Source organism: Vicugna pacos, chromosome 10, assembly GCF_048564905.1.
Source record: "Vicugna pacos chromosome 10, VicPac4, whole genome shotgun sequence".
Lineage (NCBI taxonomy): Eukaryota > Metazoa > Chordata > Mammalia > Artiodactyla > Camelidae > Vicugna > Vicugna pacos.
In genome coordinates, this window is record NC_132996.1 from 53,175,358 (window position 1) to 53,198,918 (window position 23,561).

At 43.0% G+C, this 23,561-nt stretch overlaps 3 long non-coding RNA genes across 5 annotated transcripts in view; 2 read left to right on the forward strand and 1 right to left on the reverse strand.

Moving 5' to 3' along the window:
• The window catches only part of LOC140698766 (uncharacterized), a 472,809-nt gene that overhangs the window by 39,947 nt on the left and 409,301 nt on the right, over positions 1-23,561 (forward strand). For 2 of the 3 annotated variants that reach the window (XR_012076681.1, XR_012076683.1), the window contains exon 1: positions 4,506-4,724. The exons of the other annotated variant lie outside the window; for it this stretch is intronic. This is a non-coding gene — a long non-coding RNA (uncharacterized lncRNA). Of the gene's footprint in view, positions 1-4,505; positions 4,725-23,561 lie in introns of those variants that run through there. 3 annotated transcript variants of the gene reach the window in all.
• On the reverse strand, positions 173-4,357 carry LOC140699013 (uncharacterized). Its single transcript, XR_012077041.1, has 2 exons — positions 4,166-4,357; positions 173-590 (listed from the first exon to the last, which is right to left on the reverse strand). It is a non-coding gene; the product is annotated as an uncharacterized lncRNA (long non-coding RNA).
• Positions 4,737-7,430, forward strand: LOC140698767 (uncharacterized). Its single transcript, XR_012076684.1, has 2 exons — positions 4,737-5,147; positions 7,049-7,430. It is a non-coding gene; the product is annotated as an uncharacterized lncRNA (long non-coding RNA).

The following is a 23,561-nucleotide window of genomic DNA, read 5'->3' on the forward strand; positions in this document are numbered from 1 at the left end:
ACTAAAATCTAGCTGACGTCCTCGTGGGGTTTCAAATCTGGTGCATGCATTTTTGTCTGAGAGGTGGTAGCAGGGAGACGCTTTGGGGAGGAGGGACTAGGAAGCAGTCATCATCGTTGTAAAGTCCCATCGTAATGGGAAGAGATTTACTTAAAAAAAGACGGACCCTAAATGAAGATAATGAAGATTTAATCCAGCTGAACAACTATCAGATCTCCTCAGTGTTATTATCTTACGAGGAACAACTCAGATTCTCCCAGAAAAAAATGAATTCCACATTTCTTCTGCCTGTGAAAAGGGGCCGAGCAGGCAACTGCTGACGTTCCTCATGAGCATGTTTATGGCTCCGATACCCTCCCGTTGCCTTTTTATCTCCTCTCCTGTTATCGGCAAGTCCTATCAGAACCAGAGCGCTCAGGATCTCCTTTTATTTCTTTTCATTTTATGATCCTATCTTTATCACATGGTTTATGGTTATCCTTGTATCTGCCATGGAAGCTGGCGTAGTTCAGCCGCTAGACCACTCTTGCTAGTCTAACACCTTTTGAATTCTGTTGCAAGTTCTCTAATGGTTTGTCCACAATGGAATGCTTTTGGAAGAAAAAGAAACTGATTTTTAATGTTTTACTTTTTAAAAATGTAACAACTAGAAATATGTAAGTTACACACATGGCTCACATTGTATTTCTGTTGGACGTCGCTGGTGGGGACCCTGAATCAGCAGCTCCTGTTGGACCCACCACCTGCCACAGGCCACACACTGCTTCTCAAAGGTGCCAGAGCCCCCAGCTTCCCTGCCTCTGCACCTTTGCCCATGCTGTCGCATTTCACCTGCCCCAATGGCCCCTCTTACCGGTGCACTGAAATCCTGTCCCTCTTTAAGGCTTAACCCACATACAATCCCCTTTGGGAATACTTTTTAATTCCTCTCCTCAGACCTTCCACGCACTGTATGATAGCTCTGGTTTGGAATGTCTATTTTCGGGCTAACAGAGCCCTGGCGTCCATGCTGACACTGGTGGACGTGGCTAATCTATCATTAAGACTCTCCTGTTGAACCTGCTCTTTTTATGAGAATCCTCAGGACAGCACTCCTGACAGCACCCACCGAAGGATCCGAGTAGAGCCGTGGTTTGAAATGTTGAAGTGCACTGATAGGCCGGATGCCCCAGAGGTCTAATATTAACCATGTGAAGATTTCCTTTCAAGCCAAATTCTCAGGGAGGGATCCAACATCGCTGCTATCAAGAGAGAATAGCTCTCAAGAGTGAGGGGTCATATATTTGCATAGTATCTTTCTTTTTCTTCCTTCTGATACCCTAAGTAATTGTTTTCCAATAGCTTTGCTATTTTCTCCATTTTCCCTTAGGTGTTTCCACGAGCTTGCTGGTAGTATAAAATTTAGGCAAACTGATTTCTTCAAAGACGATTGGTTTCTAAAGAGTCTGGCCAAGGACTATTTGGGGATGTTTTAAACAATTGACCGCCTCATGATGAGAGGAGACTCGTGGGTAGTGCAAACAGGAAACCTCTCTTGTTCCTTTGTGGTGAAGGTCGTCCAGGTGATGGGAAGGGTTAGAGTTGGGAGAAGATGGAGAAGAGAGAGAAGTTTCGTGGGAGTTCTTTTTCACAGTAGGCTTGGGCACTATTTATCTTTCCCTATGGGCGAGAATGATGAGGTTAACACAATTTCCCAACTTTTTTGCACTGACCATTCACTGTTACCCTCTGAGACTTTCAGGTGTTATATCTACTGGGTGTTGGTACAGGTAACAGAAACCTATTTACAACTCTGTTACAGTTCTTTTTCATGCTAACCCCTTCTACAGTATAGGAAACTCATTAGGGCAAAAACTGTATGTAGATAATTACAGTGGTGTGTGTGTGTGTGTGTTTTAGTTGAGTGACTGATAAAGGCAAAGATATGCTAGGTACTTTGGCTGAACACCACTGCCAGGACCCTCAGTGCAGATAACAACATGGTATGATTTGATTTCAGGGAATTTGAAATCCATTGGTGCAGTGAGACAAGCACAAGACAAGTTACAAAATAATTAAATAAGAGGGTGAGATAACAATAGAATGGAGATACCTGGAAACAGTTGTGTTGCTAAACACATGCAGATACTGAGTGCACTTGTTCATCGGAGAGAAATACCCCGGTTGGGGGGATTTTAATACAAGTATGTCCTTCTTCAGGAATCCAGGATGAAGGGACACCTCATAAGTGAAGCAATGTTGTACTGATAAATTGGAGCCCTGAGTCAGAATTACTGAATTCCCAGTGTAGTGATGCTTTAAAACCCAGTGAGAGAGCATTGGCTGTAGACTGACAGGGCTGATGGAGAATCATGGGAAGAGAAAGAAGATTGGAGAAGTATTCTTTTGGCAGATGGAGAAGAGGAGAAGCCAGGCTAACTACAGGGATTAGATGCAAGACTGTTCCTCGTTCAACTTTTTGGCTTAGCTTTGGCCTCTCCCCTCGCTTACTTCAAAGACAGTCCTGGCCAAGGAGAAGACCTTCCATTAGGTCAGATGGATAAAAGCAGAGGTGCTCCCAGAGTGAAATAAGTTCTGTGATGCCAGGGGAGGGAAGGAAGCTGGTCTCTTTGGAGGTATTATGTGCCCTTGCATGAAATGTTCCTTCAGCTGTTCCAGCTGCACTGACAGGGACGGTGACAAGACATTCATAAGAAACCTCTAATTAATCTATGGAGACACCTATGCAACAGATCAAATTCAAGATAAGATATTTCCTGACATTTCAGTACTGCTTAAAATTGGTATAAAATTGGCATCAGAAAATGCCTCTTTGATGGCAAGGAAAGTCCGTAATGCTGTCATGAGCTGACCTCTCTTGCGAATTTGCCTTGGACTGTTTTTTTTTTTTTCCCTTTAGTTTAATTCACTTTAATTTTTTTTCAGCACTGAGCCTGAGTTGAAACATAACTGAACATGAAAGTTATGAACATTCTCTTCCCAGTAATAGGTGAGGACATCCAGATACCCAGATAAAGTTGTTCTAGGTTTCCCAAGTCATGGAGAAACCACAAAATTCTGGGTGGGCTCCTGGAGAAAGAATTGCCTCTGAGTTCAGGTTCTTGTTTGCACAAACTGCTTAGTTTCCCTACTCTGCAGATTTGGCCTCCGTAAGACAATGATGGCTTTCATTTATGGAGCATTCATTAAGTGCTAAGCCCAGCATTCTGAGCATTTTATGCACATTACCTTGGTCCGTCTCCAAAATAACCCATGAGCTAGGTCCCATCATCACTGCAATTTTAGAGACAAGGAGCTGAGATTTAGCAAGACTGAATATTTGCTCAAGGTGGTGAGGATCGGAGCCAGGTGGTCTGACTCCAAATCCACACTCTCCTCTGCTGTGCTATACTGTTTCTACCAAAGAATTTCTCAGCTCCTTCCCCACGATAAATGTCAATGATTCTGTGGGCACGTATTCCATTAATTAGTGATAGCAGCTACTTTCAGAGCCATGAGTTTTGAGGGAGGGTCTTGTCTAATTTGGTTCTTAACATTTTATACTCTTTTTAAGTTGTTCTAATTGCGTGCAGTGTAAGAAGACACATAGTGCTGCTAATATTAATATCTGTGTGTTTTTCAAAGTTAAAAAACGCAGATTTCTTTTTTTGTGTATATATATTTATTGAAGTATAGTCAGTTTGCAACGTTGTATCAATTTCAGGTGTAGAGCATAATGCTTCAGTCATACAGGAACATACATATATTCGTTTTCATGTTCTTTTTCACCATAAGTTACTACAAGATATTGAATAGTGTTCCCTGTGCTATACAGTATGAACTTGTTGTTTAACTATTTTATATATATTAGTTAGTATCTGCAAATCTCGAACTCCTGATTTATCCGTTCCCACTCCCTTCCCTCTCTGGTAACCTTTCTATGTTTGAGTCTGTTACTGTTTTGTAAGTTCGTTTGTCTTTTAAAACAGACAAATTTCTTGCCCACCGAATTTTCCTTTCAGTCTTTACTGCAGACTTTTGAGGCAGGAAATGGGCAGGGAAAATGTGAGTACCCTCATTTTCCAGGCACTTAGAAAGTTAAAACATTTAGCTAAGGTTGCTCATCTAGTTAGTGTTGGAGCCAGGACTGGAATTCTGGGTTTTCTAATCTACTACGTTATATTGCCTTTGGATTGCCAGAAAAATCCATTTTGTCTTCATCGATCATGTCCTGTAGCACAAGGTCAGAGCATGGACAAAGCCCCTGCCATGATTTCTTAGTGAATGCTAGAAAAATCCCTCTTCCTCAGCTTCCCAAATGCATGTGGGAGCTTCCATGTATACCTCTAGGACAGAATTCTGTGAAGCTGAACCAGTGTCTGCCAGGTGGGCGGGCCCTGGACGACAGGCGTACAGCCCTGGGAAAGTGGAACAGAGAGGGAGAGCCCTGTCGTAATGGGGTTCTGACACTGCTCTGCCCCGGGGAGACGCCCTAGCACACCACAGGGCTCCTTGTCATCGAGGGGTCCTGACACTGCTCTGCCCCGGCGCGATGCCCCAGCACACCACAGGGCTCCTTGTCATCGAGGGGTCCTGACACTGCTCTGCCCCGGCGCAACGCCCCAGCGTGCCACAGGGCTCCTTGTCATAGAGGGGTCCTGACACTGCTCTGCCCTGGGGAGACGCCCCAGCGTGTGACAGGGCTCCTTGTTGGGGAACACAGGCTGTCTCGCTGGGCAGCTGAGGTATGGCGCGGTCTGGGCACGGTGCGGTCACTTTCCCCTAGTCACAAGGAGAATCAAGGTCCTTAATACCAGAGCAGCTGATACCTGGACAGCAGTTCTGACTAATGGATCTGCTGGTCCTTAGGCAGTCACATTACCATTTTGTGACACCCTTTGTGCTTTCCTCCCATCACGGTGGCTGGAGGCTAACCATGCCTGTCTACCAGACTGTAGCTCTGGAGTGTTGAAGATGGACGCTTGTCCTCCCTGGATCATCTCCAAGTACTCCAGGGCCTTCCGGTGCTCGTCCTGGACCTCTCATCCCTTGGCAAGCAGTCACTTCATCCATCAAAAGCAGCGGGGACAGCAGAGCACCCTGAGGATTTGCTCTGACAGTGTCTGTGTGGGCCTTTGCCAGGCGCACGCTGTGGTTTGGCTGTGTAGGTTAGTGAGGATGATCCAAACCCAAGTCTGCTCATGCCTGAGAGGATGATGATGGATCTCTCCCATATCATATTCATCTCCGCCCCCGCCCGTGTGTCCTGGAAGCTGTGGAGTCAGAGGGTCTGATTTATTCCTGGCAGCACCTAGGAGGGTCCTTGTGTAGATGCAGCTGGTGAATCTGACTTGGCCTTGAGCTCTGACAGCCCTGAGGCCCACTGTTGTTCTTTTCTATCCTGGACTCAGGAGGCAGCTCTTTGTTGGCTAAATTCAGGCCAGCAACAGGGGCCAGGTGACATTTCCCTTTCAGGGTGGAAAAGCCTTGTGTTAACTTTGACAAAGTACCTATGTTGCCAAAACGTGAAAATGACCGCTAATTAACTCACACCAACCTTGACGGGAAGGACAGCCTCTCTCATTCAGAAAGTTTCCGTGATGCCAGCGCTTCTGTCCACCTCTCTCCATAAATACAGTCATTACTGGCATCTTACACAATCGTGATGACTACTAACAAGAGTCCCTCATTCTGACATAATACTTTCCAAAGCACTGTGACGTATAATACGGTATTGGGTTCTTAGATGTTTTAAATAATTTACAGTTGTTAAATATTCTGTTCTCACCATTGAAGTCCAGAACGCTTCCACACACGCAGCATATCAGTGCCTCCGAAGTCCTAAGTTTTCATCACTTTCCTCTTGCCTTTTTCATTTTCCTCTCATCTGCGGGGTTTCAACCCTTTGGTTGCCTGTTTATGAATCAAACATTATGTAGAACCCCAAATGATTTAAACATCCTAACAATTTAAAGGCATTTGAAGCAAGGTAAAAAATGAATGCAGAAAAGTCCCAAACCTTCTAAACCAGTTGAAATGAACTGGGTTGAACCTTAGATTTGGAAAGTATTTCTGTTTCAAAAGAGTTGTTGCCCCATGCTTGGTAGAGAAGGAACGGGAGCAATCTAAGGAGCAAGAAAAGGAGCAAGAGAAGACTGTATTCATGGAGGGATGTGGACAGAAGCGCTGGCATCATGGAAACTTTCTGAGAGAGCTCAAATTTCTTAAAGGAATAGGGAAATAACAGGGAAGTAGAATGCCAGAGGCACATCCCACTGCTGCAAGGAAAGATGTGACGTATGAAGATATTTCTGCTGCCATTGAAATGGTTATTCAAAGCCTAGGCATTAAAAAGACGAGTGAAGGCTAGGCTTTTGAAAAGAAAGATGGCAGAGGCTTGGTTCTCACTGAGCCCTTAGGGGAACCGGCTTCTAGACCATCTATGCTGATGTTAATTCAGGAATCTGTTAAAGGTGATTCGCAAGCAGTAAAATAATGTGGATGTAAGGAGGCAGGTTTTATTGGCTCGATTCCAAAGCCTTTGGCGCAGGACTAAAAGAGTCTGTTGTGAAGGCTAGCTCACTTGACAGCAGTGATGTGGTTAGGACACAGGTCTCAAAGAATAAATAACCTACTGAATAAAATCTGTAATGGAAATCTGGAATGGAAAATCTGGTGATTGGGATTGACTTCTCTGCAATTTCTTGAATTTTGCAAGAAGACATGAATATCTGAAATGTTATTCTCTGAGAGGAGAACACCATGACCTGTGACCTTAGAGTTATAATCAACATCCAGTGATTAACATCTTAATGACAGTTTCTCATACTTGAGTGTAGGGTCAAACGTAGGAATCTACGTACATGATTGACTGCCTGGCATCTGCTGAGGTTGAAACCAAGAGATCATCTCTGCCTTCCTTCCTTCCCTTAGACCCCCGAGACCCTGCTCTGGTCTTAGTCAGCAGTAGCATGGGGTTAGATTGCTTCAAGTATGGGTCTGGAAATGTCGTTTTACAACTGTGGTAGGGGCTGAGATTGCCTTGTGTTCTGTTTATCGCGGAATGCAGTTTGGACTCAGGAAAACTTGAGATGGAGGAAATTCAACTTCTAAAGTTGTCATGAAGGTACAGCGTTCCGGTGGAAGACATCTCAGGCCACATTTGCTGAAGGAGTTACAACTATATCAGGACACTCTGGATGGGATTAAACAGAAGAAGGTTTATGCTTTAAAGCTTCTGGCCCTTGGGAATTCTGTGGACTTTCACTGACAAGAAATGGAGAATTTGAGTTTTGGACTTAAGTTTCTTCCTATGGATTCGATAATGGTCAGAGGTCATATTTTAACCTTTTGTTTTCTGGTATTGCAATTTTGGAGTGTCTTTACACTGCCTTTTGATTTCTGTAGGACGCATGGGGAGTTAGCTATTTTGAATAGAGTTAACTGTGTAATTTGGGATGAGAATTTCTCTCAGGCTGCAGCATAGCCTTGGATTTAATTTAATTAGAATATTAGTCAGCTATTGCTGTAATAATGTGGTATAACAAACAAACTCTTCCAAAACTTTGTGACTTATAACAACAAATACTTATTTTTCTTATTGATAGGCCTGCAGGTCAGCTGGGGCATCTTTGTCTCAGGATGCCAGTTGGCTGGTTTGGCTCCAGGTGGCATTTAGGTCTGTACCATGTGTCTCCATATTCTTCTTGAATGAAGCCGCTGCCATGTTCTTCTCAAGGTTGATGGCAGGTGCTTAAGAGAAAGTAGAACACCCTCTTTGCCTTGGCTCGGAGCTAGACACTTATTCCATGCACATTCCTTTGGCCAAACCCAGTTTCAGTGGAGTGGAGGAGTATCGTCCGCCCACTCGTGGGCACTGCAAGGTCTTATATTCTAAGAGGCTGTGAAGAATTGAGAACAATGACCTAATTTACCACAGTAACATATTCTTCTTTTGTTGCATGTGTCCTTTCATATTTTATCTGCTCCAAAGTATGGTGAAAAATTACCTGGCTTCCCTCAGAAATCTTCCACGGTTCCCACACACTCAGGCTCATTAACTGTTTGCATTAGAACTTACCCTTAAAATTATTGAATTAGAGTCTTCCTGGAATTCAGGAATTTGTGTTTTTTATGATCTTGGTACATGATTTCCATGCACTGTTGATTTTCTTAATTGGTCCACTAAACTCAGGAGCTCTGCCCCCATTGAACAATGGGATTACTTTTCTCAATTTATCATCTACTTGTGAATTATTAACTGGCTGGGAAACATTTTTTCTTTCGTGTGTGGAAATAGCTCAAGCCACATTAGACCCCTCACAGTTCCCTTGCAGTTTCCTGCCTTGTCCATGTTGCTCCCCATTTCCAGAATCCCTTTCACCTAAATGTTCCTTCCTGAACTCTGCTCCAGCCCAAACCATCTGTATCTTAAGGTTCATTTCAAAGCCTGTTTTTTTCAATTCACATTTTCTCATGTTGTGTTCCTGAATTAACTGTCAGGTCACAACTTTTATTAAAGGTAATTAATTGTATGTAGCTCTTCACCTCCAGATTAAAAGCATCCTGATGGCAAGAACATGCCTCATTTATCTCTGTGTCCTTTTGAGCTCCTTGGAGGTCACCTTTTCTTGTTTTCAGAACTTGCCAATAGTCCCTGCTGAGTGCTGTCCCCACCGCTGGCTCCCCATCCATCCTTTCTCCCTTCTGTCCTGCTGATTTGAAGACCCTGTAGGCAGCTTCTGAGTCGTCCTTCTCCTGTTATCACTCTGTCTACACAGACTTCTCACTTGATCTTTGATTTTCACTATTCCAGCTCCAATTTTGCCATTTTTGTCTCTTCTGGTTCTTCTCTTCACTAAGTATATTACAGCAGGGGATATAGATTTTTTCTCTTTGAAGCCTCTGGCTTTAGTCTTCCCTTGAGAGCTTCCTCTGTGTTATTTTGAAAAACATGCCCTGCCGTTCTCTACCCCTTGAAAGAGGGGGAGGCCTTCTCATTCCTGTTCTGATCATTGGTTTTAATCTTATTTGAAAATCTCTTTCTAATCCAACGGGAGAACTTTCTTATTGTGTGTACACTGATGCCAGATTGTCCAGCTCTGGAGCAGTTACTTCATGCTGTTTTTTTAGTGTGATCTGACAGGGGCTTTTCTTTCACTTTACATTTGACTACTTCTTTCTTGCACACAAATCTTAGTGATGCTAAAGAGTGATATTCTTCTTTGGTAAGTACACTTAGGATTGCCGTCTCTGATTCTGGGGTGCTAGCCAAGGATTCTAAATATTTGGCTTTCCAAGATCACTTCTGGATCACTCCTAGCCCTGTCACTTTGCACTTAGGTTTAGTAATAATCTCTTCCCTAAACCACAGTTCTTGTCAGTAGGGAAGGTATTATTCCTTGACTATATCTCATTTTCTTCCCATTTTGCAGAAGAAAACTGAGGAGGGGGAAGGCACAGGCTTTCCCAAATTTTATGTAATTGGCCTTTTGAACAAGACAAATGATAATGTAACACAACTGCAATTTTTTTTATGATTTTTTCATCTTGCATAATCTTTTTGAAAGTTCAGTGGGGGAACCTCCCCCTGCCCCAGCCTCCTTATGCCCATGACTTTTATTCCTCTTGGGTGATAGAAAGTTCTCAGGTTGCACGTTGAGAGCAAGGCTCGAACACAGGAACAAGAACAGCAGCTCTAAGATGTTAAGTGATGAAGTCTTTCTGTCCAGTTCTCTCTCTTTCTTCCTTGGGGGCTGGCAGGGCTACAGGGGGCTGGCTGGCTGCTTTTCTGTGTCTTTCTCTTCCACTCCTTTCTCCCAGCTTGCTAGCTAGTTTCGGACTCCTCCCGAGTTCAGTGGTGAGAGACAATGGTGGGAAAGGGGGAAGAAAGCTCTTCCTGAGACTAGTCTGTCTGAGGCTGGTTTCTCCCTTATTGGGGTGGTGGCTACTTAAAGCTGTCTTTCTGTCTAGGGTGACAGTGAAGTTTATTTCAGAGGTCCTTATCCCGGCCACCTTGTTCCATAGTTTTTTTGACTGAGGAGCATACATTTCCTACTCCACTGGTGGGTCATTGTGTAGTCCCCGGAAATCCAGTATTTACATCCCACTTTCTGTAGGGGTCCCGCTGCCTTTTTAGGCAGCCCTAGTGGACAGGACCCTCAAGCTGGTGTTTTTCATTAGTGGCCCCATCTGGTAAGGCCAGCCATCCAGTCCCCTACTCGTATCACTGCAGGCTGCTTGGCTTTCTCAGGCATGCGTCAGGCGCCAGCCCTCTGCCCCCAGCAGCAGGGAGCACCTTCACACCACTAGCTGTTTGTTGGATGGTCAATTCAAGTGTGTGATAAAATTGCTCTCCCTTCGAGGGTTGTCTGGGGAAAGGGCCAAAATAGGATTCCATTAAAAAGGAGGGAGGTACAAACAAACAAAATCAGGGCTCAGGAAATCCAAGATCCTACTTTTCTGCTTTATGTGTTGTCGCTGTGAATGTTTTCTTGCTCCTGCAGGCTGTGGCCGGCTTCTTCTCACTTCTTAACACTGGGTCTGCAAGCAGCAGGTGCAGCGCCCCCTGAAAGGCCTGCCTTTGCCTCCCCCTAGTGGCCAAGCCGGTTTAATCCCAGTGGGCATCTCCCAGTCAGAACTGAGATTTGCTTGAAGTCTCGCAGTCTCGTGAAATGCGAAAACTGACACAGAAATGTTCAGTGATATGTTCTCTATCTGAGAACAAGTCTAGACTCATGGTTCTGAGATCTTCATAACAGCCTGCTCTCTGAAACTGACCAGATGCCCACGGACACTGGCCTGGGGCTCTGGCTAATAGGGCATGTGAACAGATTTATTGAGAACCTGGGAACCATCAAAACCATTTGGCATTTTCTTCCCAGCATAGCAGTGGAGCCCTTTCTTTTTGCTAGGTGGTGGCTCAATGTAAAATTTCATGTTTTTCCATTCAAAGAGCCCATTGTTGCTTCCAGCTGGCTTCCCTCTAGTCCTTTAAGGTCTTTCTAAACTCCTCCCGTTGTTTGGGCACATTCTCTCTTCGCAGGAATTGTGCTGCAGTCATACCCAGTGCACACCTGTGTGCAGCCTTCCCCATCCTGTGTGTGTGTGTGCTTGCCCAACTTTGATCACAACAGGCAGATGTTACCCAAGGCCTTCATCTTTTTGGAGACACTCTTTCCCTTACCATCTAAGTGAAATCACCCCATTTCATGTGACTGCGAGAAGTCTGCATTCTTTCACAACTGTTTTCGAAGATTCTGGGGAGGCACATTCATCTGCCCTTGCTATGTATAGCCTCTTACTCTGGGCTCTTTCCCTGAGCCCCTCTCTGGGCACTCTGCCCATCCCACAGTGCAGCTTCCAGGCTGCTCTCTTCCCCCTAGGCTGCTGGGACACCTGTGCGTTTTGCACACTGCACAACTCCATGGGGCACTTTTCATGTCAACTGTGGTGTGAATGGCGCCCTCTAGAGGTGAACAACCTGGCATTCCCGCTTCTCCCTGCTGTGCTTTATCCCAAGTGTGGGTGGATCCTGTCTCTTTAGTCCCCAAGGAACCCCATCACAAAGCTGGTTTGTGCAGTAACAGAACAAGAGATCTTAAAATTGGTTGTCAGGTATCACTTCACACATCGATTATTAGTTTTTTTCTCTTTCGGTGGTGTGTCTGACTAGTCATGTTTTCTACAGGTCTCCCAGCCTGCCCCTGTGTTATGAGGCCAGTTTCTCTATTAGATCAGAATCTCCCTTTCCTTCAATTTCCTGAAGAAACAGATCAGTTAGCAACTTAACACCCTCCCAGAGATGCTAGCTGTACAAAAATATAGCTTTCCTTCCCCTCCTTTCTCATCCCTCTTCCTTTCTCAAATACTTACCTACTGACTCCTATATGTCAGACATGATTCTAGGTTCAAGAGATTCGATGTTGAACAGTCAGACAATAGCGCTGCCCCCATGCAACCTGCGTTATACTAGTAGGAGAGCAGCCCATAAATACACCCTTGCAGGTAGCTGTAGTCCTTGTGAATAACCGCTGACTAAGGGCCTAGAACAATGAGTCTCAACCCCTGCTTCACATTCGCGTCTCCTGGGGAGCTTCACAGAGCCCCATGCTTAGCACTGCCCCTCGAGTTTCTGCTCTGACTGGCCTAAAGTGGGGCTTAACTTGATTCTGAAGCTTCCCAGGTGTTTCTGGTGTGCAGCTGGTTTTGAGAACCACGAGATAGAGAAGATGGTGTATGTGCTGTTTTTTACCAGGTAGTTGGGGGAGGGCTTCTGAGGTGACACTTACATAAAGCAAGCAACGGGGCCAAAGGAAGATTTTTGGGATAACAGCGGAGTTCTGATTAATGTTTAGCCCCTGGCTCTCCTAGAGCAGGAGCACTGATTGGTAGGGATCGCAGGTTTCATGATGTAAATACTCCCTCCATGGCCAGTTTTAAATAACCAACATTGATAGTGCTGAACAGAGTTGGAGACAGATGCCGACAGGTGGTTTGCATGAGCCTGTGAGCATCGACACTAGCGTATCACTGGCCACACAGCCTAGGGAGAGAACACAGGCCACGCAGAGGCCCCGGCACTGCCGCTGTTTGCTGGGTAGTTCAGCATCGATTGAGCTCAGTCTCTCCCTTTGGGACCAGGCTTTGAGTGTTTCCTGGACAGAGTTAAAGCATCCACCGAGGTAGTCTTCTCTCCCTGTAAACACTACCAATGAACAAACAGAGAAAAGCAAACCGGTCTTTTCCTTAAGATGGCTTTTACCCCCTCCAGACGTCAGATTTCAAAGTGGCACTCCATGGTTTTTCATTTCCTTTTTGGTTCTGTCACATCTAGCATCCTGCATATCTTATCTTCCACCTGCTAAATCCAGGCTTGCTGTTTGTCTGCTCCCCAGTTCCTGCAAGCTCTTGACACTTGGAGTAATGAGTGTGTTAGTTCTCCCTCAATCTACTCCATGATGGTGAGAATGAAAAACAAAATCAAGAGGTCCAGTAGACATACAGCCCTCCTCAAAAAGTATCCTCAGGTAAGAAGTAAACAGAAACCCTTTAGATCCTCTGCTGAACCAAGCAGCTCTTCTTTTTGAACCTCTTCTTGAAACAATTTTAAATCAAACAAGCAGACACAACAACAAATGGAGAGTCATATACAGGACAGGACATAAGCAGAAGCGTGGGGAATTAGAGTGGTTTTTCAGTTGCAGAAGACCGGCAGTTTTTACTGTCAGGAAAATTGTGCTTTTTATCCACCCTGAAAGCAGACAGACTTCAACGCAAGTCGTAATTGGCTGTGTGATTTCCATACAGATGAATCCATTATTAGCCTAAGTGAGAATCTTCAACAAGATGATAGTTATCACCCAATTGCGTTGTTCACATAATCCAAATGACTTTATAACTTTAATTGTATTATTGCATGTTCTGGAAATATTGCCCGTGATTACAACCTGTTCCAAATAATGAGTTGGTAATCAGCATTACACATTTCTTTTAAAAATACTATCATGACAGGGATTGCTAAATGAATTATCTGGCACTGCAGACTGGATTTTCTTGGCGTAAATACTTTTCTCCACAGAAGGGGCAGTGATGTTCAGAGGCATTCTTGGAGCCCGGATAAGTTTGAAATCACCACTGGAACAGATGATCACAAATTTCTTCTCGTACAGTTTCAGTAGGACAAAAGTCTGGCAGACCTGACTGGGTGCCTGTTTAGAGACCCGAAAGGCCAAAATCAAGGTGTCAGCAGGGCTGCCTTCCTTTCTGAAGGTGCTGGGAGGTGATCCTTGCTCCTTCAGGTGGTTGACAGAATTCAGCTCCGTTCTGTCAGAGGACCGAGCACCCGTGTGTTTCCTCGTGGGCTGTTGGCTGAGGTCCATTCCCGGATTTTAGATGCCGCCCTGGTGCCTTGGCGCGTGCTCCTTCCATCTTCAACCCCAAGGTCGGGTGGAATTCATCTCATCCTTCAGATCTCTCCTGCCTTTTCCTCTGTAGCATCTCTCTGACTTCAGCTGAGGCATGTTCTCCTGTTTTAAGGCTCCATGTGATTAGATTGGGCCCAGCTGCATAATCAGGCGAAGATCTCTGGTCCCAATTCCTTAACCGTAATCACATGTGCTAATCTCCTTTGCCGTATAAGGTAACACAGATGCTGGTTCCAGGGATTCGGGCACGGGCATCCCAGTGTGGGGGGGCCATTACTATTATGTGTTCCAGTCAGAACATCACTTCTTCTCAGAAGTGGTAGTGACCTCATAGTAATTTTTGTCTCTTCGGGGTATTGACTGGCTCCATCGGAAAAAGAAGGACAACAGACTGCTTGGACATTTAGGGTATATCAAGATGACATGATAGGCAGAGAAAAGAGAATTTCTGTTAAGTAACTGGTTAGTATGTTGGGGAGGGAGTGTCTGACAGTAAGCTGTTGATTTTAAAATATTGGCTTGTATCGTGATTGAACATTTACTTGTTGAAGGAATGTTTAATTGTATGTTGTCTGCCTCTTGCCAGTGGAATGCAAGTCCATGAAAACAAGGGCACTGCCTGTCTCCTTCACAGTTGTGTCTGTAGAAGCAGGAAGAGGGCCGCACGTGGAGTTGCTCAGTAACTGCTTGATACAGATTTGTTGAATGAAATCCTTCTCTGGCAATACTGTGAGAACACTTGGCCGGGCTGGAGAGGCCCACAGCGGAGCTGATAGACGTGGTGCCTGCCTGCCTGATCTTCTACAGACATTAAACACATAGCTTTACAAATGATTAATTATAAATGTGGGTAAAACAGGAAATCTTCAAAGTGGTACACACGTACCTCTTAACCATTCTGTTTTAACTTAATGGGTACAATTGTCCACCACTGTTTGGACGTAGAGTCAAGACATTTTCTTTGAGTAGGATTGGCTGAATGAAGTTCTGCATCTTCTTTCTTATATAAACGTACCCCGAATGCATCTTCTATGATTTGAGTTTTTGCTTCTCTTAAATGGAGTGAGGACTGCAGATCAGGGGTTGGCAGACCAGCCTGAGCTGTATCTGGCTTGCCATCTGTTTTCATACGGCCCTGAGGTAGGAATGGGTTTTACGTTTTTTAAATGGTCGGGAAAAAAAAACCTAAAAAGAAGAAAATTTTCTAATATGTAAAAATGATGTGAAATGCAAATTTCAGTGTTCATAAATCAACTTTTATTGGTCATACTCAATGTTTAGGTATTGTCTGTGGCTCTGGTGACAGTTGAATAGTTGTAAGGGAGACCCTCTGGCCTGCAAAGCCTAAAATATTTACTGTTTGACCCTTCAGAGAACAAGTTTGCTGAGCCCTGCTCCAGGTACTTTAGAAGTAAATTGAGTGCAGAAACCTAGTGGATTCCTCCCCGTTATTTTCTTGGTGGTGTGTGTGTACGGGGAGGGGTGACCGTGGGGGCCAGTAGGCTACTTGGTATATGACATCTTAACTCTCAGTAATTTCTTTGTGACTCCACTTAATCAAATCTTTCCAAACATTCAGTTTATTTTTAACAGGAGCATTTCTCTTGTTTAATTATAATGTCATCAATTTACACTGTCCTTAATTAAAATACACAAAAATGCTAGGAGATGCAAATTGCCATAAATTGGTTTGGAGATGTACACATTTACCAAATTACCACGACGTATGCTTCACATATCTTACAGTTTTACATGCCAGTTGTACCCCAGTAAAGCTGAAATAAAGAAATAAAACTGAGAATAAAAAGAAATCGGTTTGGAGATGAACACAGCTGACCCCTGGTGAGTGTCCATCTCTAAAGGTGGGTACAGCAGTGAGCATTGTCCTGGGGAGGAGCCCCCTAGCCTTCAGTTATAGACATAGTAGGTCACCTGCCCCTGCATTTATGGAGTCATGGGCAGGTCTGTTTAATACAGTAAGCACGTCAAGTGGAGGTCAGTAATGATGGCTTCTCCTGCATATAAAATTTGGTCCAAGTTAAACATAAATTTGCACGCTACAATTAGAACCAAGCATTTGTAGATATAATGTAGATATCTTTCACGCAAGGTAACTTGCATCAAAATTTTTGAATTTTTAGCATTATTAATGTGGGGAACTATTTCGTTACAGAGCCCCAAATCTGTATCTCAGAGACTTTGTTGCAAAAATTCTCAGGACTCTGATCTAACTTTCATAGAAGCTCTGTCTTCTAACCAATATCACACTGAAATACTTTACTGCCACTCTCTGTAGAATTCAGTCTCAGTGCTCTCCTCAGGGGGAACACTCCCCTTTAAATCTCTTCATTTAGTATAAAGTAGACATAAAGTCTCCTTAAATTAAAAAAAAAAAGTCTCAGGCGTATACTTCTGTGCTCCCTTAAACCAGTATTCTTTTTCCTGACTATTAATTGCAATTTATTAAAATGAAGGTAATCATTGCAAAACGTAACAGAATTAAAAAGTAACATCTCAGCCTGACACAAGTGTTAAAAATAGCATTGATGTGGATTTGGTATCACTTTCAGTTTAGAAATTTTGTCTTTGCATAATTTCAATGGGTCCTTTAGCCCTGAAACGTCACCACTTCAATGAGCAACTGGCCCATTTTTATACTGTAAGGCCCTGGGTTTCCAGAGGCAGAAGTAGCCTCTATCCATCTTTTCTAATTTGCTTCAGTAGATGCAATATGAAGAAAGCATAGCATTAAGGGAGGATCTTTTCTTTCTTTTTAGTTTCCCTCTCTGGAGCCGAGTTAAAATGGAATACAGTCATTAAAAGGTTATCTAGTGTAACAAGCTCCCTGCCAAAGGCAGAGCAGAAGGTTCTATTCCTCTGTGGGTTGTTTTATGAAGTAGCTCATGGCTGACAATCAGTGAACTAAATCCTTCGACAAGGAGAGATTTACAGGGCCTTGTCTACAGAGACGAAGTGTTTCTACTGACTTGAGCAGAGCTGGGACCAGGGATTAGCAGCCCTGCACATAAATACAGTTTGCAGCTTTGGGATTCCATAGCTGGGAGCTTTCAATAGCCAGTCTGTGTAAACATGCCTATGGAATTGAGTTCTAAACGCCGACTGTGCTACATACAGGATTCACATGGCTTCTGGGATCTATGGACGGGTTAAAAAGGTGTTCTCCAGACACATATTGCAACCGTGGGCCTCATTTTCTTGATCTCTTTGGAAGCTGCAGAATTTAAACTACAACTCTGTCACTAAGGAGGGGGCTATCCAATTTAAGTTTCTCTCCAATCTCCTTTCTTCTGGCTCTCAACTGTGTATTTTTTTTTTTTTTTTTTGGTGATAGATGTCTCCTGGCGAGTTTGTTAGCTGTTAGGAGTGGTGATAACAGAGAATGCAGTGTGCTCATGGACATTTGCTATGGTCTGACTGGGTCTCCCCCAGAATCCATATGTTGAACTCCTAGTGCCCTGTGTGATGGTCCGGGATACCTAGTCTGTGGTATGTGGGTATACCAGCCCAGGTGGACTAAGACAACATTCAATTACACAGCCTTGTGTTGACATGACTCCTAATGTTAAAAGGTTAATTTTGTTAGGTCTTAATGAAAGATTGATGATCAGAGATTAATTGTAACAGGGACTTAAATGCACAGACTAACACAGCTTGAAAGTGTTTTAAAAGACCACCTAGAACATCTCTGTAACTTTTTAGGTGATGAAACTAAGGCCTCTAGATGCTGGATCTGTGCATGGGCACAGGGATGGTCTAGGCCGGTATGGGGACTAGGACCTGCAGAGTATAATAGATGACACTGCTCATGTGCTATCTGGATTTAATAGTTAGAAACATTTGCTTTGGAGCCAGATTGCCCACCTCTGTAATTTACCAGCTGTATAGCCGTGAAGAGTGCATTGAACTTCCTGTGTCTCGGGGTCCTCATCTGCAAATGCAGTAAGGGCGCTGCTTCACGAGGCTGGCTTGTTTACTGAGTTAGTAAATATGCATGAACCACTTAGAGCCATGCCTGGGAAGTCGTGAGCACTCATGAAATGTTAGCTGGTGCTGTCATTACTACCCCTGTCACTTCCACCCTGCTAATACCAGTACCCCTACCCCTGCTACTTCCACTGTGACTTGGCTGACTTCCGCAACCCAATGTGATCCGTGAGCAAATTAAAAAAAAAAAAACTTAAAGAGAAGAAGCATATTCAGTTAAGCATTTGCACCTGAACAAAACATGTGAGTATGGTGTGTGCGTGTGTAAGTAATATGTAGCAGGTCTTTAAATCTATTGTTTGTATATCATTTGTGTAAAACTATGAAAGATCATCCACTTTGTCCCTGAACTAAGTAGGAACTGAGTCACATTTCATCACTCTTAAGTTGCTGATTTGCGTGCATCAATAATCCATTTTGAATTTGCGTGTGACCTTGTTGGGTGGACTTCATGATATATATTGTTGGGACATGTCTGGGCGATGCCACTTCCTCTTTTTTTCAGTAAGCTGAATGATAAAACAGATGGAATTTTCCTTTTGTCTATGTGTTTTGTAGGTATGAAATATACGCTTACATACTAGTTACTCTCTGAATGTTTTTTCATGGGAAGAGTTGAAACTGGTTGAGTAGATCCATTAAGTTTGCTGATTCAGTGTCCCCCTGCCATAGTGAACTCAAAGATGGGATGAAATAAAGAGAAAGCCTGATGGTTTACATTGGTCTCACTTTGTTCTAAAGAACTTCAACTCATGGTCCTGCAAAAAAAAATCTAGTAAGACAATGTTTGTAGTAGCTCTGTTAATAATCACAAAACCTGGAAACAACCTAATGATTATTGAGAAAAAAAAATGGAAAAACAAATTGCAGTTTATTTGCAGCAGAATGTTACACAGCAGTAAAAATGAATGAACTATAGCAATATGCAGCAATTTAAATGAATGGTGGTATGTCATGATGAGTAAAACCACAAATTCTAGAAGATGATGGATAGTGTGACATTCTTATAATGTTTAAGAATGAAACTAAACAATGTATTATTTAAGAATTATATATATGATGAAACTCTCCCTATGCAAATACACATTTATATATTCATTTCTTGGTAATAAATACATAAATAAATAAAATAAAAGAAGATCATGCATTGCCCAATGACAGTATTTATTGTGATTAATCCAAGTTTATACACCTGAGGTCCAAAGCAAGAAAAAAAAACTTCCAAAACGAATGCTCTCATAGAGCCATTGTTTTGCAGGAAATAAAGACTTCAGCGTGCAGCGTGTACTGAGCAAAAACCACAGAGTGTGATTTGGGGATGGGAAACTTATTTAGAAGTCCTTAAATGTTATGGTTTGTTTGTTTGTTTTATTTGATAACATCTGTCCTCTGTAGCCTTTTTCACTCTGTGATTTCTGGCCAAGGCATTGCTATTTGTATTTGAGTCCATGGGGTAAAGCTATGAGATAGCCTTTGTAGGACTTTGTTTAAAAGAGAGAAAACTCAGGCACATTTCCATTTTCCCTCCAGTCCTGCTGAAGCCCAGAGTGGAAACATGGCAACAGATTCTGAGGGCTCATCTTTCAAATAGACGGGAAAAAGACAATCTAATCCTTTCTTCCACCACTCGCTCCTCCTTCATCGCTGCTGTGTGCTTTGTTACCCCGGTGCGTAAGGAGGGGATGCGTCCTAGAGCAAGGCTAGGCCCAGGGGAGATGCACAGCTCAGCCTACGAGCCACCTGAGAGCAGCACGGCGTCTGAAGTGTGTCTGGGTTTCTCTTCTCCATCAGTGCCTGGCATTCCTTGACTTTCAAGTCGAATGGCTTTCAAGTAACAGGCAAACGTGCATGTCGTAAAGGGCAAGGGTGGGCTTGTAGGAAACGGCTGGAGCTCAGCCTGCTTTCTCTCTTTTTCCCTTCATCTCTTCTGATGACAATAAAGACAAGCTTGTGAGATTAGCTTAGAGCCAGGAGCCGTTTCTGATGTTTTGACTTGGAATTTTCTAACCTGCAAAACTTCTTCCTTCAAGTCTGATGTGGAGAAATATGAATGCATTCCCCACCCCTGCAATGTTGAGAGAAAGCTCCCCTCCAGAGGGCACAGGGGAAAATGAAGCCAGTGCTCCTCAGCCTTTCCTGCTGGAGCTCCCTTAGCAGCAAAGCTCAGAGCCCCCGTTCCCCCAGGGGGCTGGCAGCGTGGTCCAGAACGGCCTGCTGCCAGTTCGGTAGGTTTTGAAAGCAAAATGCAAAGTTGAGCTTCCACTCAGTAATATGTCTGTGTTCATTTTAATAGAAGGAAACTTTTTCTTGCTCAAATTGTCAAGGAAAAACAAAGCTTCTGGAAGATGTTTATCCTATGACTTCTGGAATCTGTGGAACACTTCACAACATATCCCCAGAGGTATTCATGCCTCAGTCTGAAAAGTATAGAGTTAGGCAGTATCAGAAAGTAGCAGTGGTTTCTTTATTTGTTCATTTTTATTTTCTTTTAAATTGAAGTGTAGTCAGTTTACAATGTTGCGATAATTTCTGGTGTACAGCATAGTGATTCTGTAGGAATATATGTATACCTTTTCATATTCTTTTTCATTATAGGCTATTACAAGGTATTGAATATAGTTCCCTGTGCTATACACTAGGGCTTTGCTGTTTATTTATTTTGTATATAGAAGTTCGTATCTGCAAATCCCAAACTGCCACTTTATCCCTCCTGACATATTTTTGCCTGACATAGTCTTATGTTAGATTGTTTCAATCACAAAGTTAATTTTTAAAATTAAATTGGCTAATTCAATTTAAACTGATGAATTCCTCAATAATTATTTGACTAAGCTTAAGACCAAACCACAACTGTGTAACCATTACTAAGTGACTAATTATTACTTTGTTTTATGGACGAGATATAAAATAGGCAAAATACTGTTATAATCGGCAGAAAATTCTTAGCATGTGATAGTTTTTTCAGAATGGTGTATGCCTAGGATATATATGACTGAATTAATCATCTAAGAGCCTCACTAAAATTGACCTGTTTGCTTTCCTTTTCTCCACATTTTCTTCTCTTTGTCATTAAAATTATCCAAGAAGGTAGCTATACTATTTCTATTTGTATACAGTTCCCAAATTTGTATAATCAGTTGTTACTTTCTCTTGAGGCCCAGAGTAGCATATTTCACTTAAATAACTTTACGATGTTTAAGAAGTATCTTGAACTTAACATGGCAAAAGCAGAACTCTGTTCTCCATTTCAGTAAGTGATACCACAACCTACCCAGTTACCAGAGTCCCAAGTCAGATACTAGTTTCGGATTTTTCCCCTCACCTGCGCCACATCTAAATCATCAGCAATTCTCTTAGCTTTCTCTGCAGAACATGGACAGAATTTGTCCACATCTCTCCATCTCCATTGTTATTACTCTGCCTAAGATACCCTTTTTTCTCTCTTGGATTATACCCTGGCTTGTACTTTTGCATGCCCATCCCCTCCCATTTTCCCCCAGCAGCCAGAGTGAATTTTTAAGAGTGTAAGTCAGATCATGTTGCATGCTTGCTCAGAGCCCTCCGCTGATGTCCATTATGCTTGAATATAATACACCGCCTCCTTTCCTGGCTGCAAGGAGGTTTCTTGCCTCCCTCTCTTATCCTCTCTCCCTGCCCCTCCCCTCCTCTTCCCTGGACTTCAGCCCTCATGGCTTTATCTGTTTCCGGGAGTCTGGTTTTTGCCCTGGGGACTTTGCACTTACTCTTTGCTTTGCCTAGACTGGAAGCTTCTGAATCTTTCCGTGGCAGGTTCTTTCCATCACTCAGGTCTCAGCTCAAATATCACTTCCTCAGAGACCTTTCCTGTCCAATGTTTGAAACCAGCTCCATCCCCTGTCACTCTAAGAGCACTACCCAGTCTTAGTTTTCAGTTGAATTCTCTTCTTAGTATTTATCACCTCTAAAATAATCTCATATTCATTTATTTGCAGACTACAATGTGAGCTTCATCAGTGCAACCTTCTCTTTGTTACTCAGTGTCGTATCTCCTGGCTGAGTAAATATTGAGTATTTGTGAATGTCTGGATAACCCTCATTGACCTCATTTGGTCCTCCTAACAACCCTCTGGGTAGACACTGTTATTGCTTCTTTCTAGAGGTTGGAGTCTTAACTGTTGTGTCTTTGGGGCCTTTTAGCAGATCCATAATACGTGTTTGTTGAAAGAATGCATAAATCTCATTTTACAGGTAAGGAAACCTCACAGTTCATGGAAGCCACATGACCTTGTCCAACATTACAAAGTTATAAATGGCACAGTTGGGTCTCAAACACATGCCTTTAGTCACTTGGGCCCTAGCTATTGTCCTAACTTGTTGCTTTCTGCGTGGAAGTTTCCTTAGTAAGAAACTCTGGAAGAAAAATTTGGATGGTGCAACATCTAAGGTGGTGCCTACTGCCTTCCACAGGAACCTATGGGAAGGAGTATATTTAGTTAGGTGTTAGGAATTGAATGATTTTTTTCCCCCAGCTTGTAATCAACATACTTTTCATAGAGTTCCTTGATTTCCTGATTGTTTACACGGCTTTAGGGTGAGCTCCATTAACGTCCTAGTGGAAAATGTTGGAAAAGGTTGGACATGTCATTTTGAAACATTTACTGTTGTCTTTGCCTGGTATTCTCTTCTCTGGTTCTCTTTACCCAGCCAAATCCTGATTATCCTTTACTCAGTAGATAGCAAGCTTTGTGAGTGCAAGACCTTGTCTTGGTAGTGTAGTGATATTTAATAGAGATTATCCAGCCACTCTTTGGCTTAGCATTGTTTGAATTCAAATTCAAACTCTGTTGCTTGCTAGTTTTCTGACCCTGGAAAAATCATTAAGCCTCATTTTTCTCATCTGTTAAATGGATATAATAATAGTATATATTCCCTAGGACTGGTAGAAGAATTAAACAGTATAGTGCATGATAGGCCCCTAGTCCAGTGTGCCATACGTAGTGAGTATTGAAAACAGTTAGCTATTATTTTTCATCTTTGTATTTCTAGTACATAAGCACAGAACGTAGCATTTAGTAGACATCTAAAATGTTGATTAAATTAGTCCAGGGGCCATGTTATCCTTTGGATCTCTGACAAATAGGTTTATCCCTCTCATCAGTTTCCTCAGAGTCAAGAATCGTACCTATCGTGTCCCCTAACATGAGTCATGCATTACCTAACTAAACTCAATTTCTGCCCTAGAGATATTTGACAGAATTTCCAAAAACATGAATTCTTTCAAGTTAAATTATTGTTGACACGAAAAAGTGTTAACAAGAGCCTCTGCCTTCGTCTTAGATTCTGAATTGTCAATTTTTATTTATGGGGTTGTGAGGACATTACTCCCCAAAGCTGGCCTTTTTTCTCAGGCTAAATGACCCAGGATTAGTCTCTCTCTGGAGGATCTACCTCTTAATCCTAGCATGCTCCGTTATCTTGTTGCCCTAGTTAATGGAAAATACAATTTTTCAATATTGCCTTTAAGCTGAGACGCTCAAAGGGACACATGGATTTTAAGAATCAGGAGGGTATTTGCCATCTGCTGCCTTCTTTCGGGTTTGTTGCTGCTGAAGGGGAAGCCCAGCACGTTTTCTGTTTGCCAATTATAACGGAAGGGACTGGGGAGTCTTTACA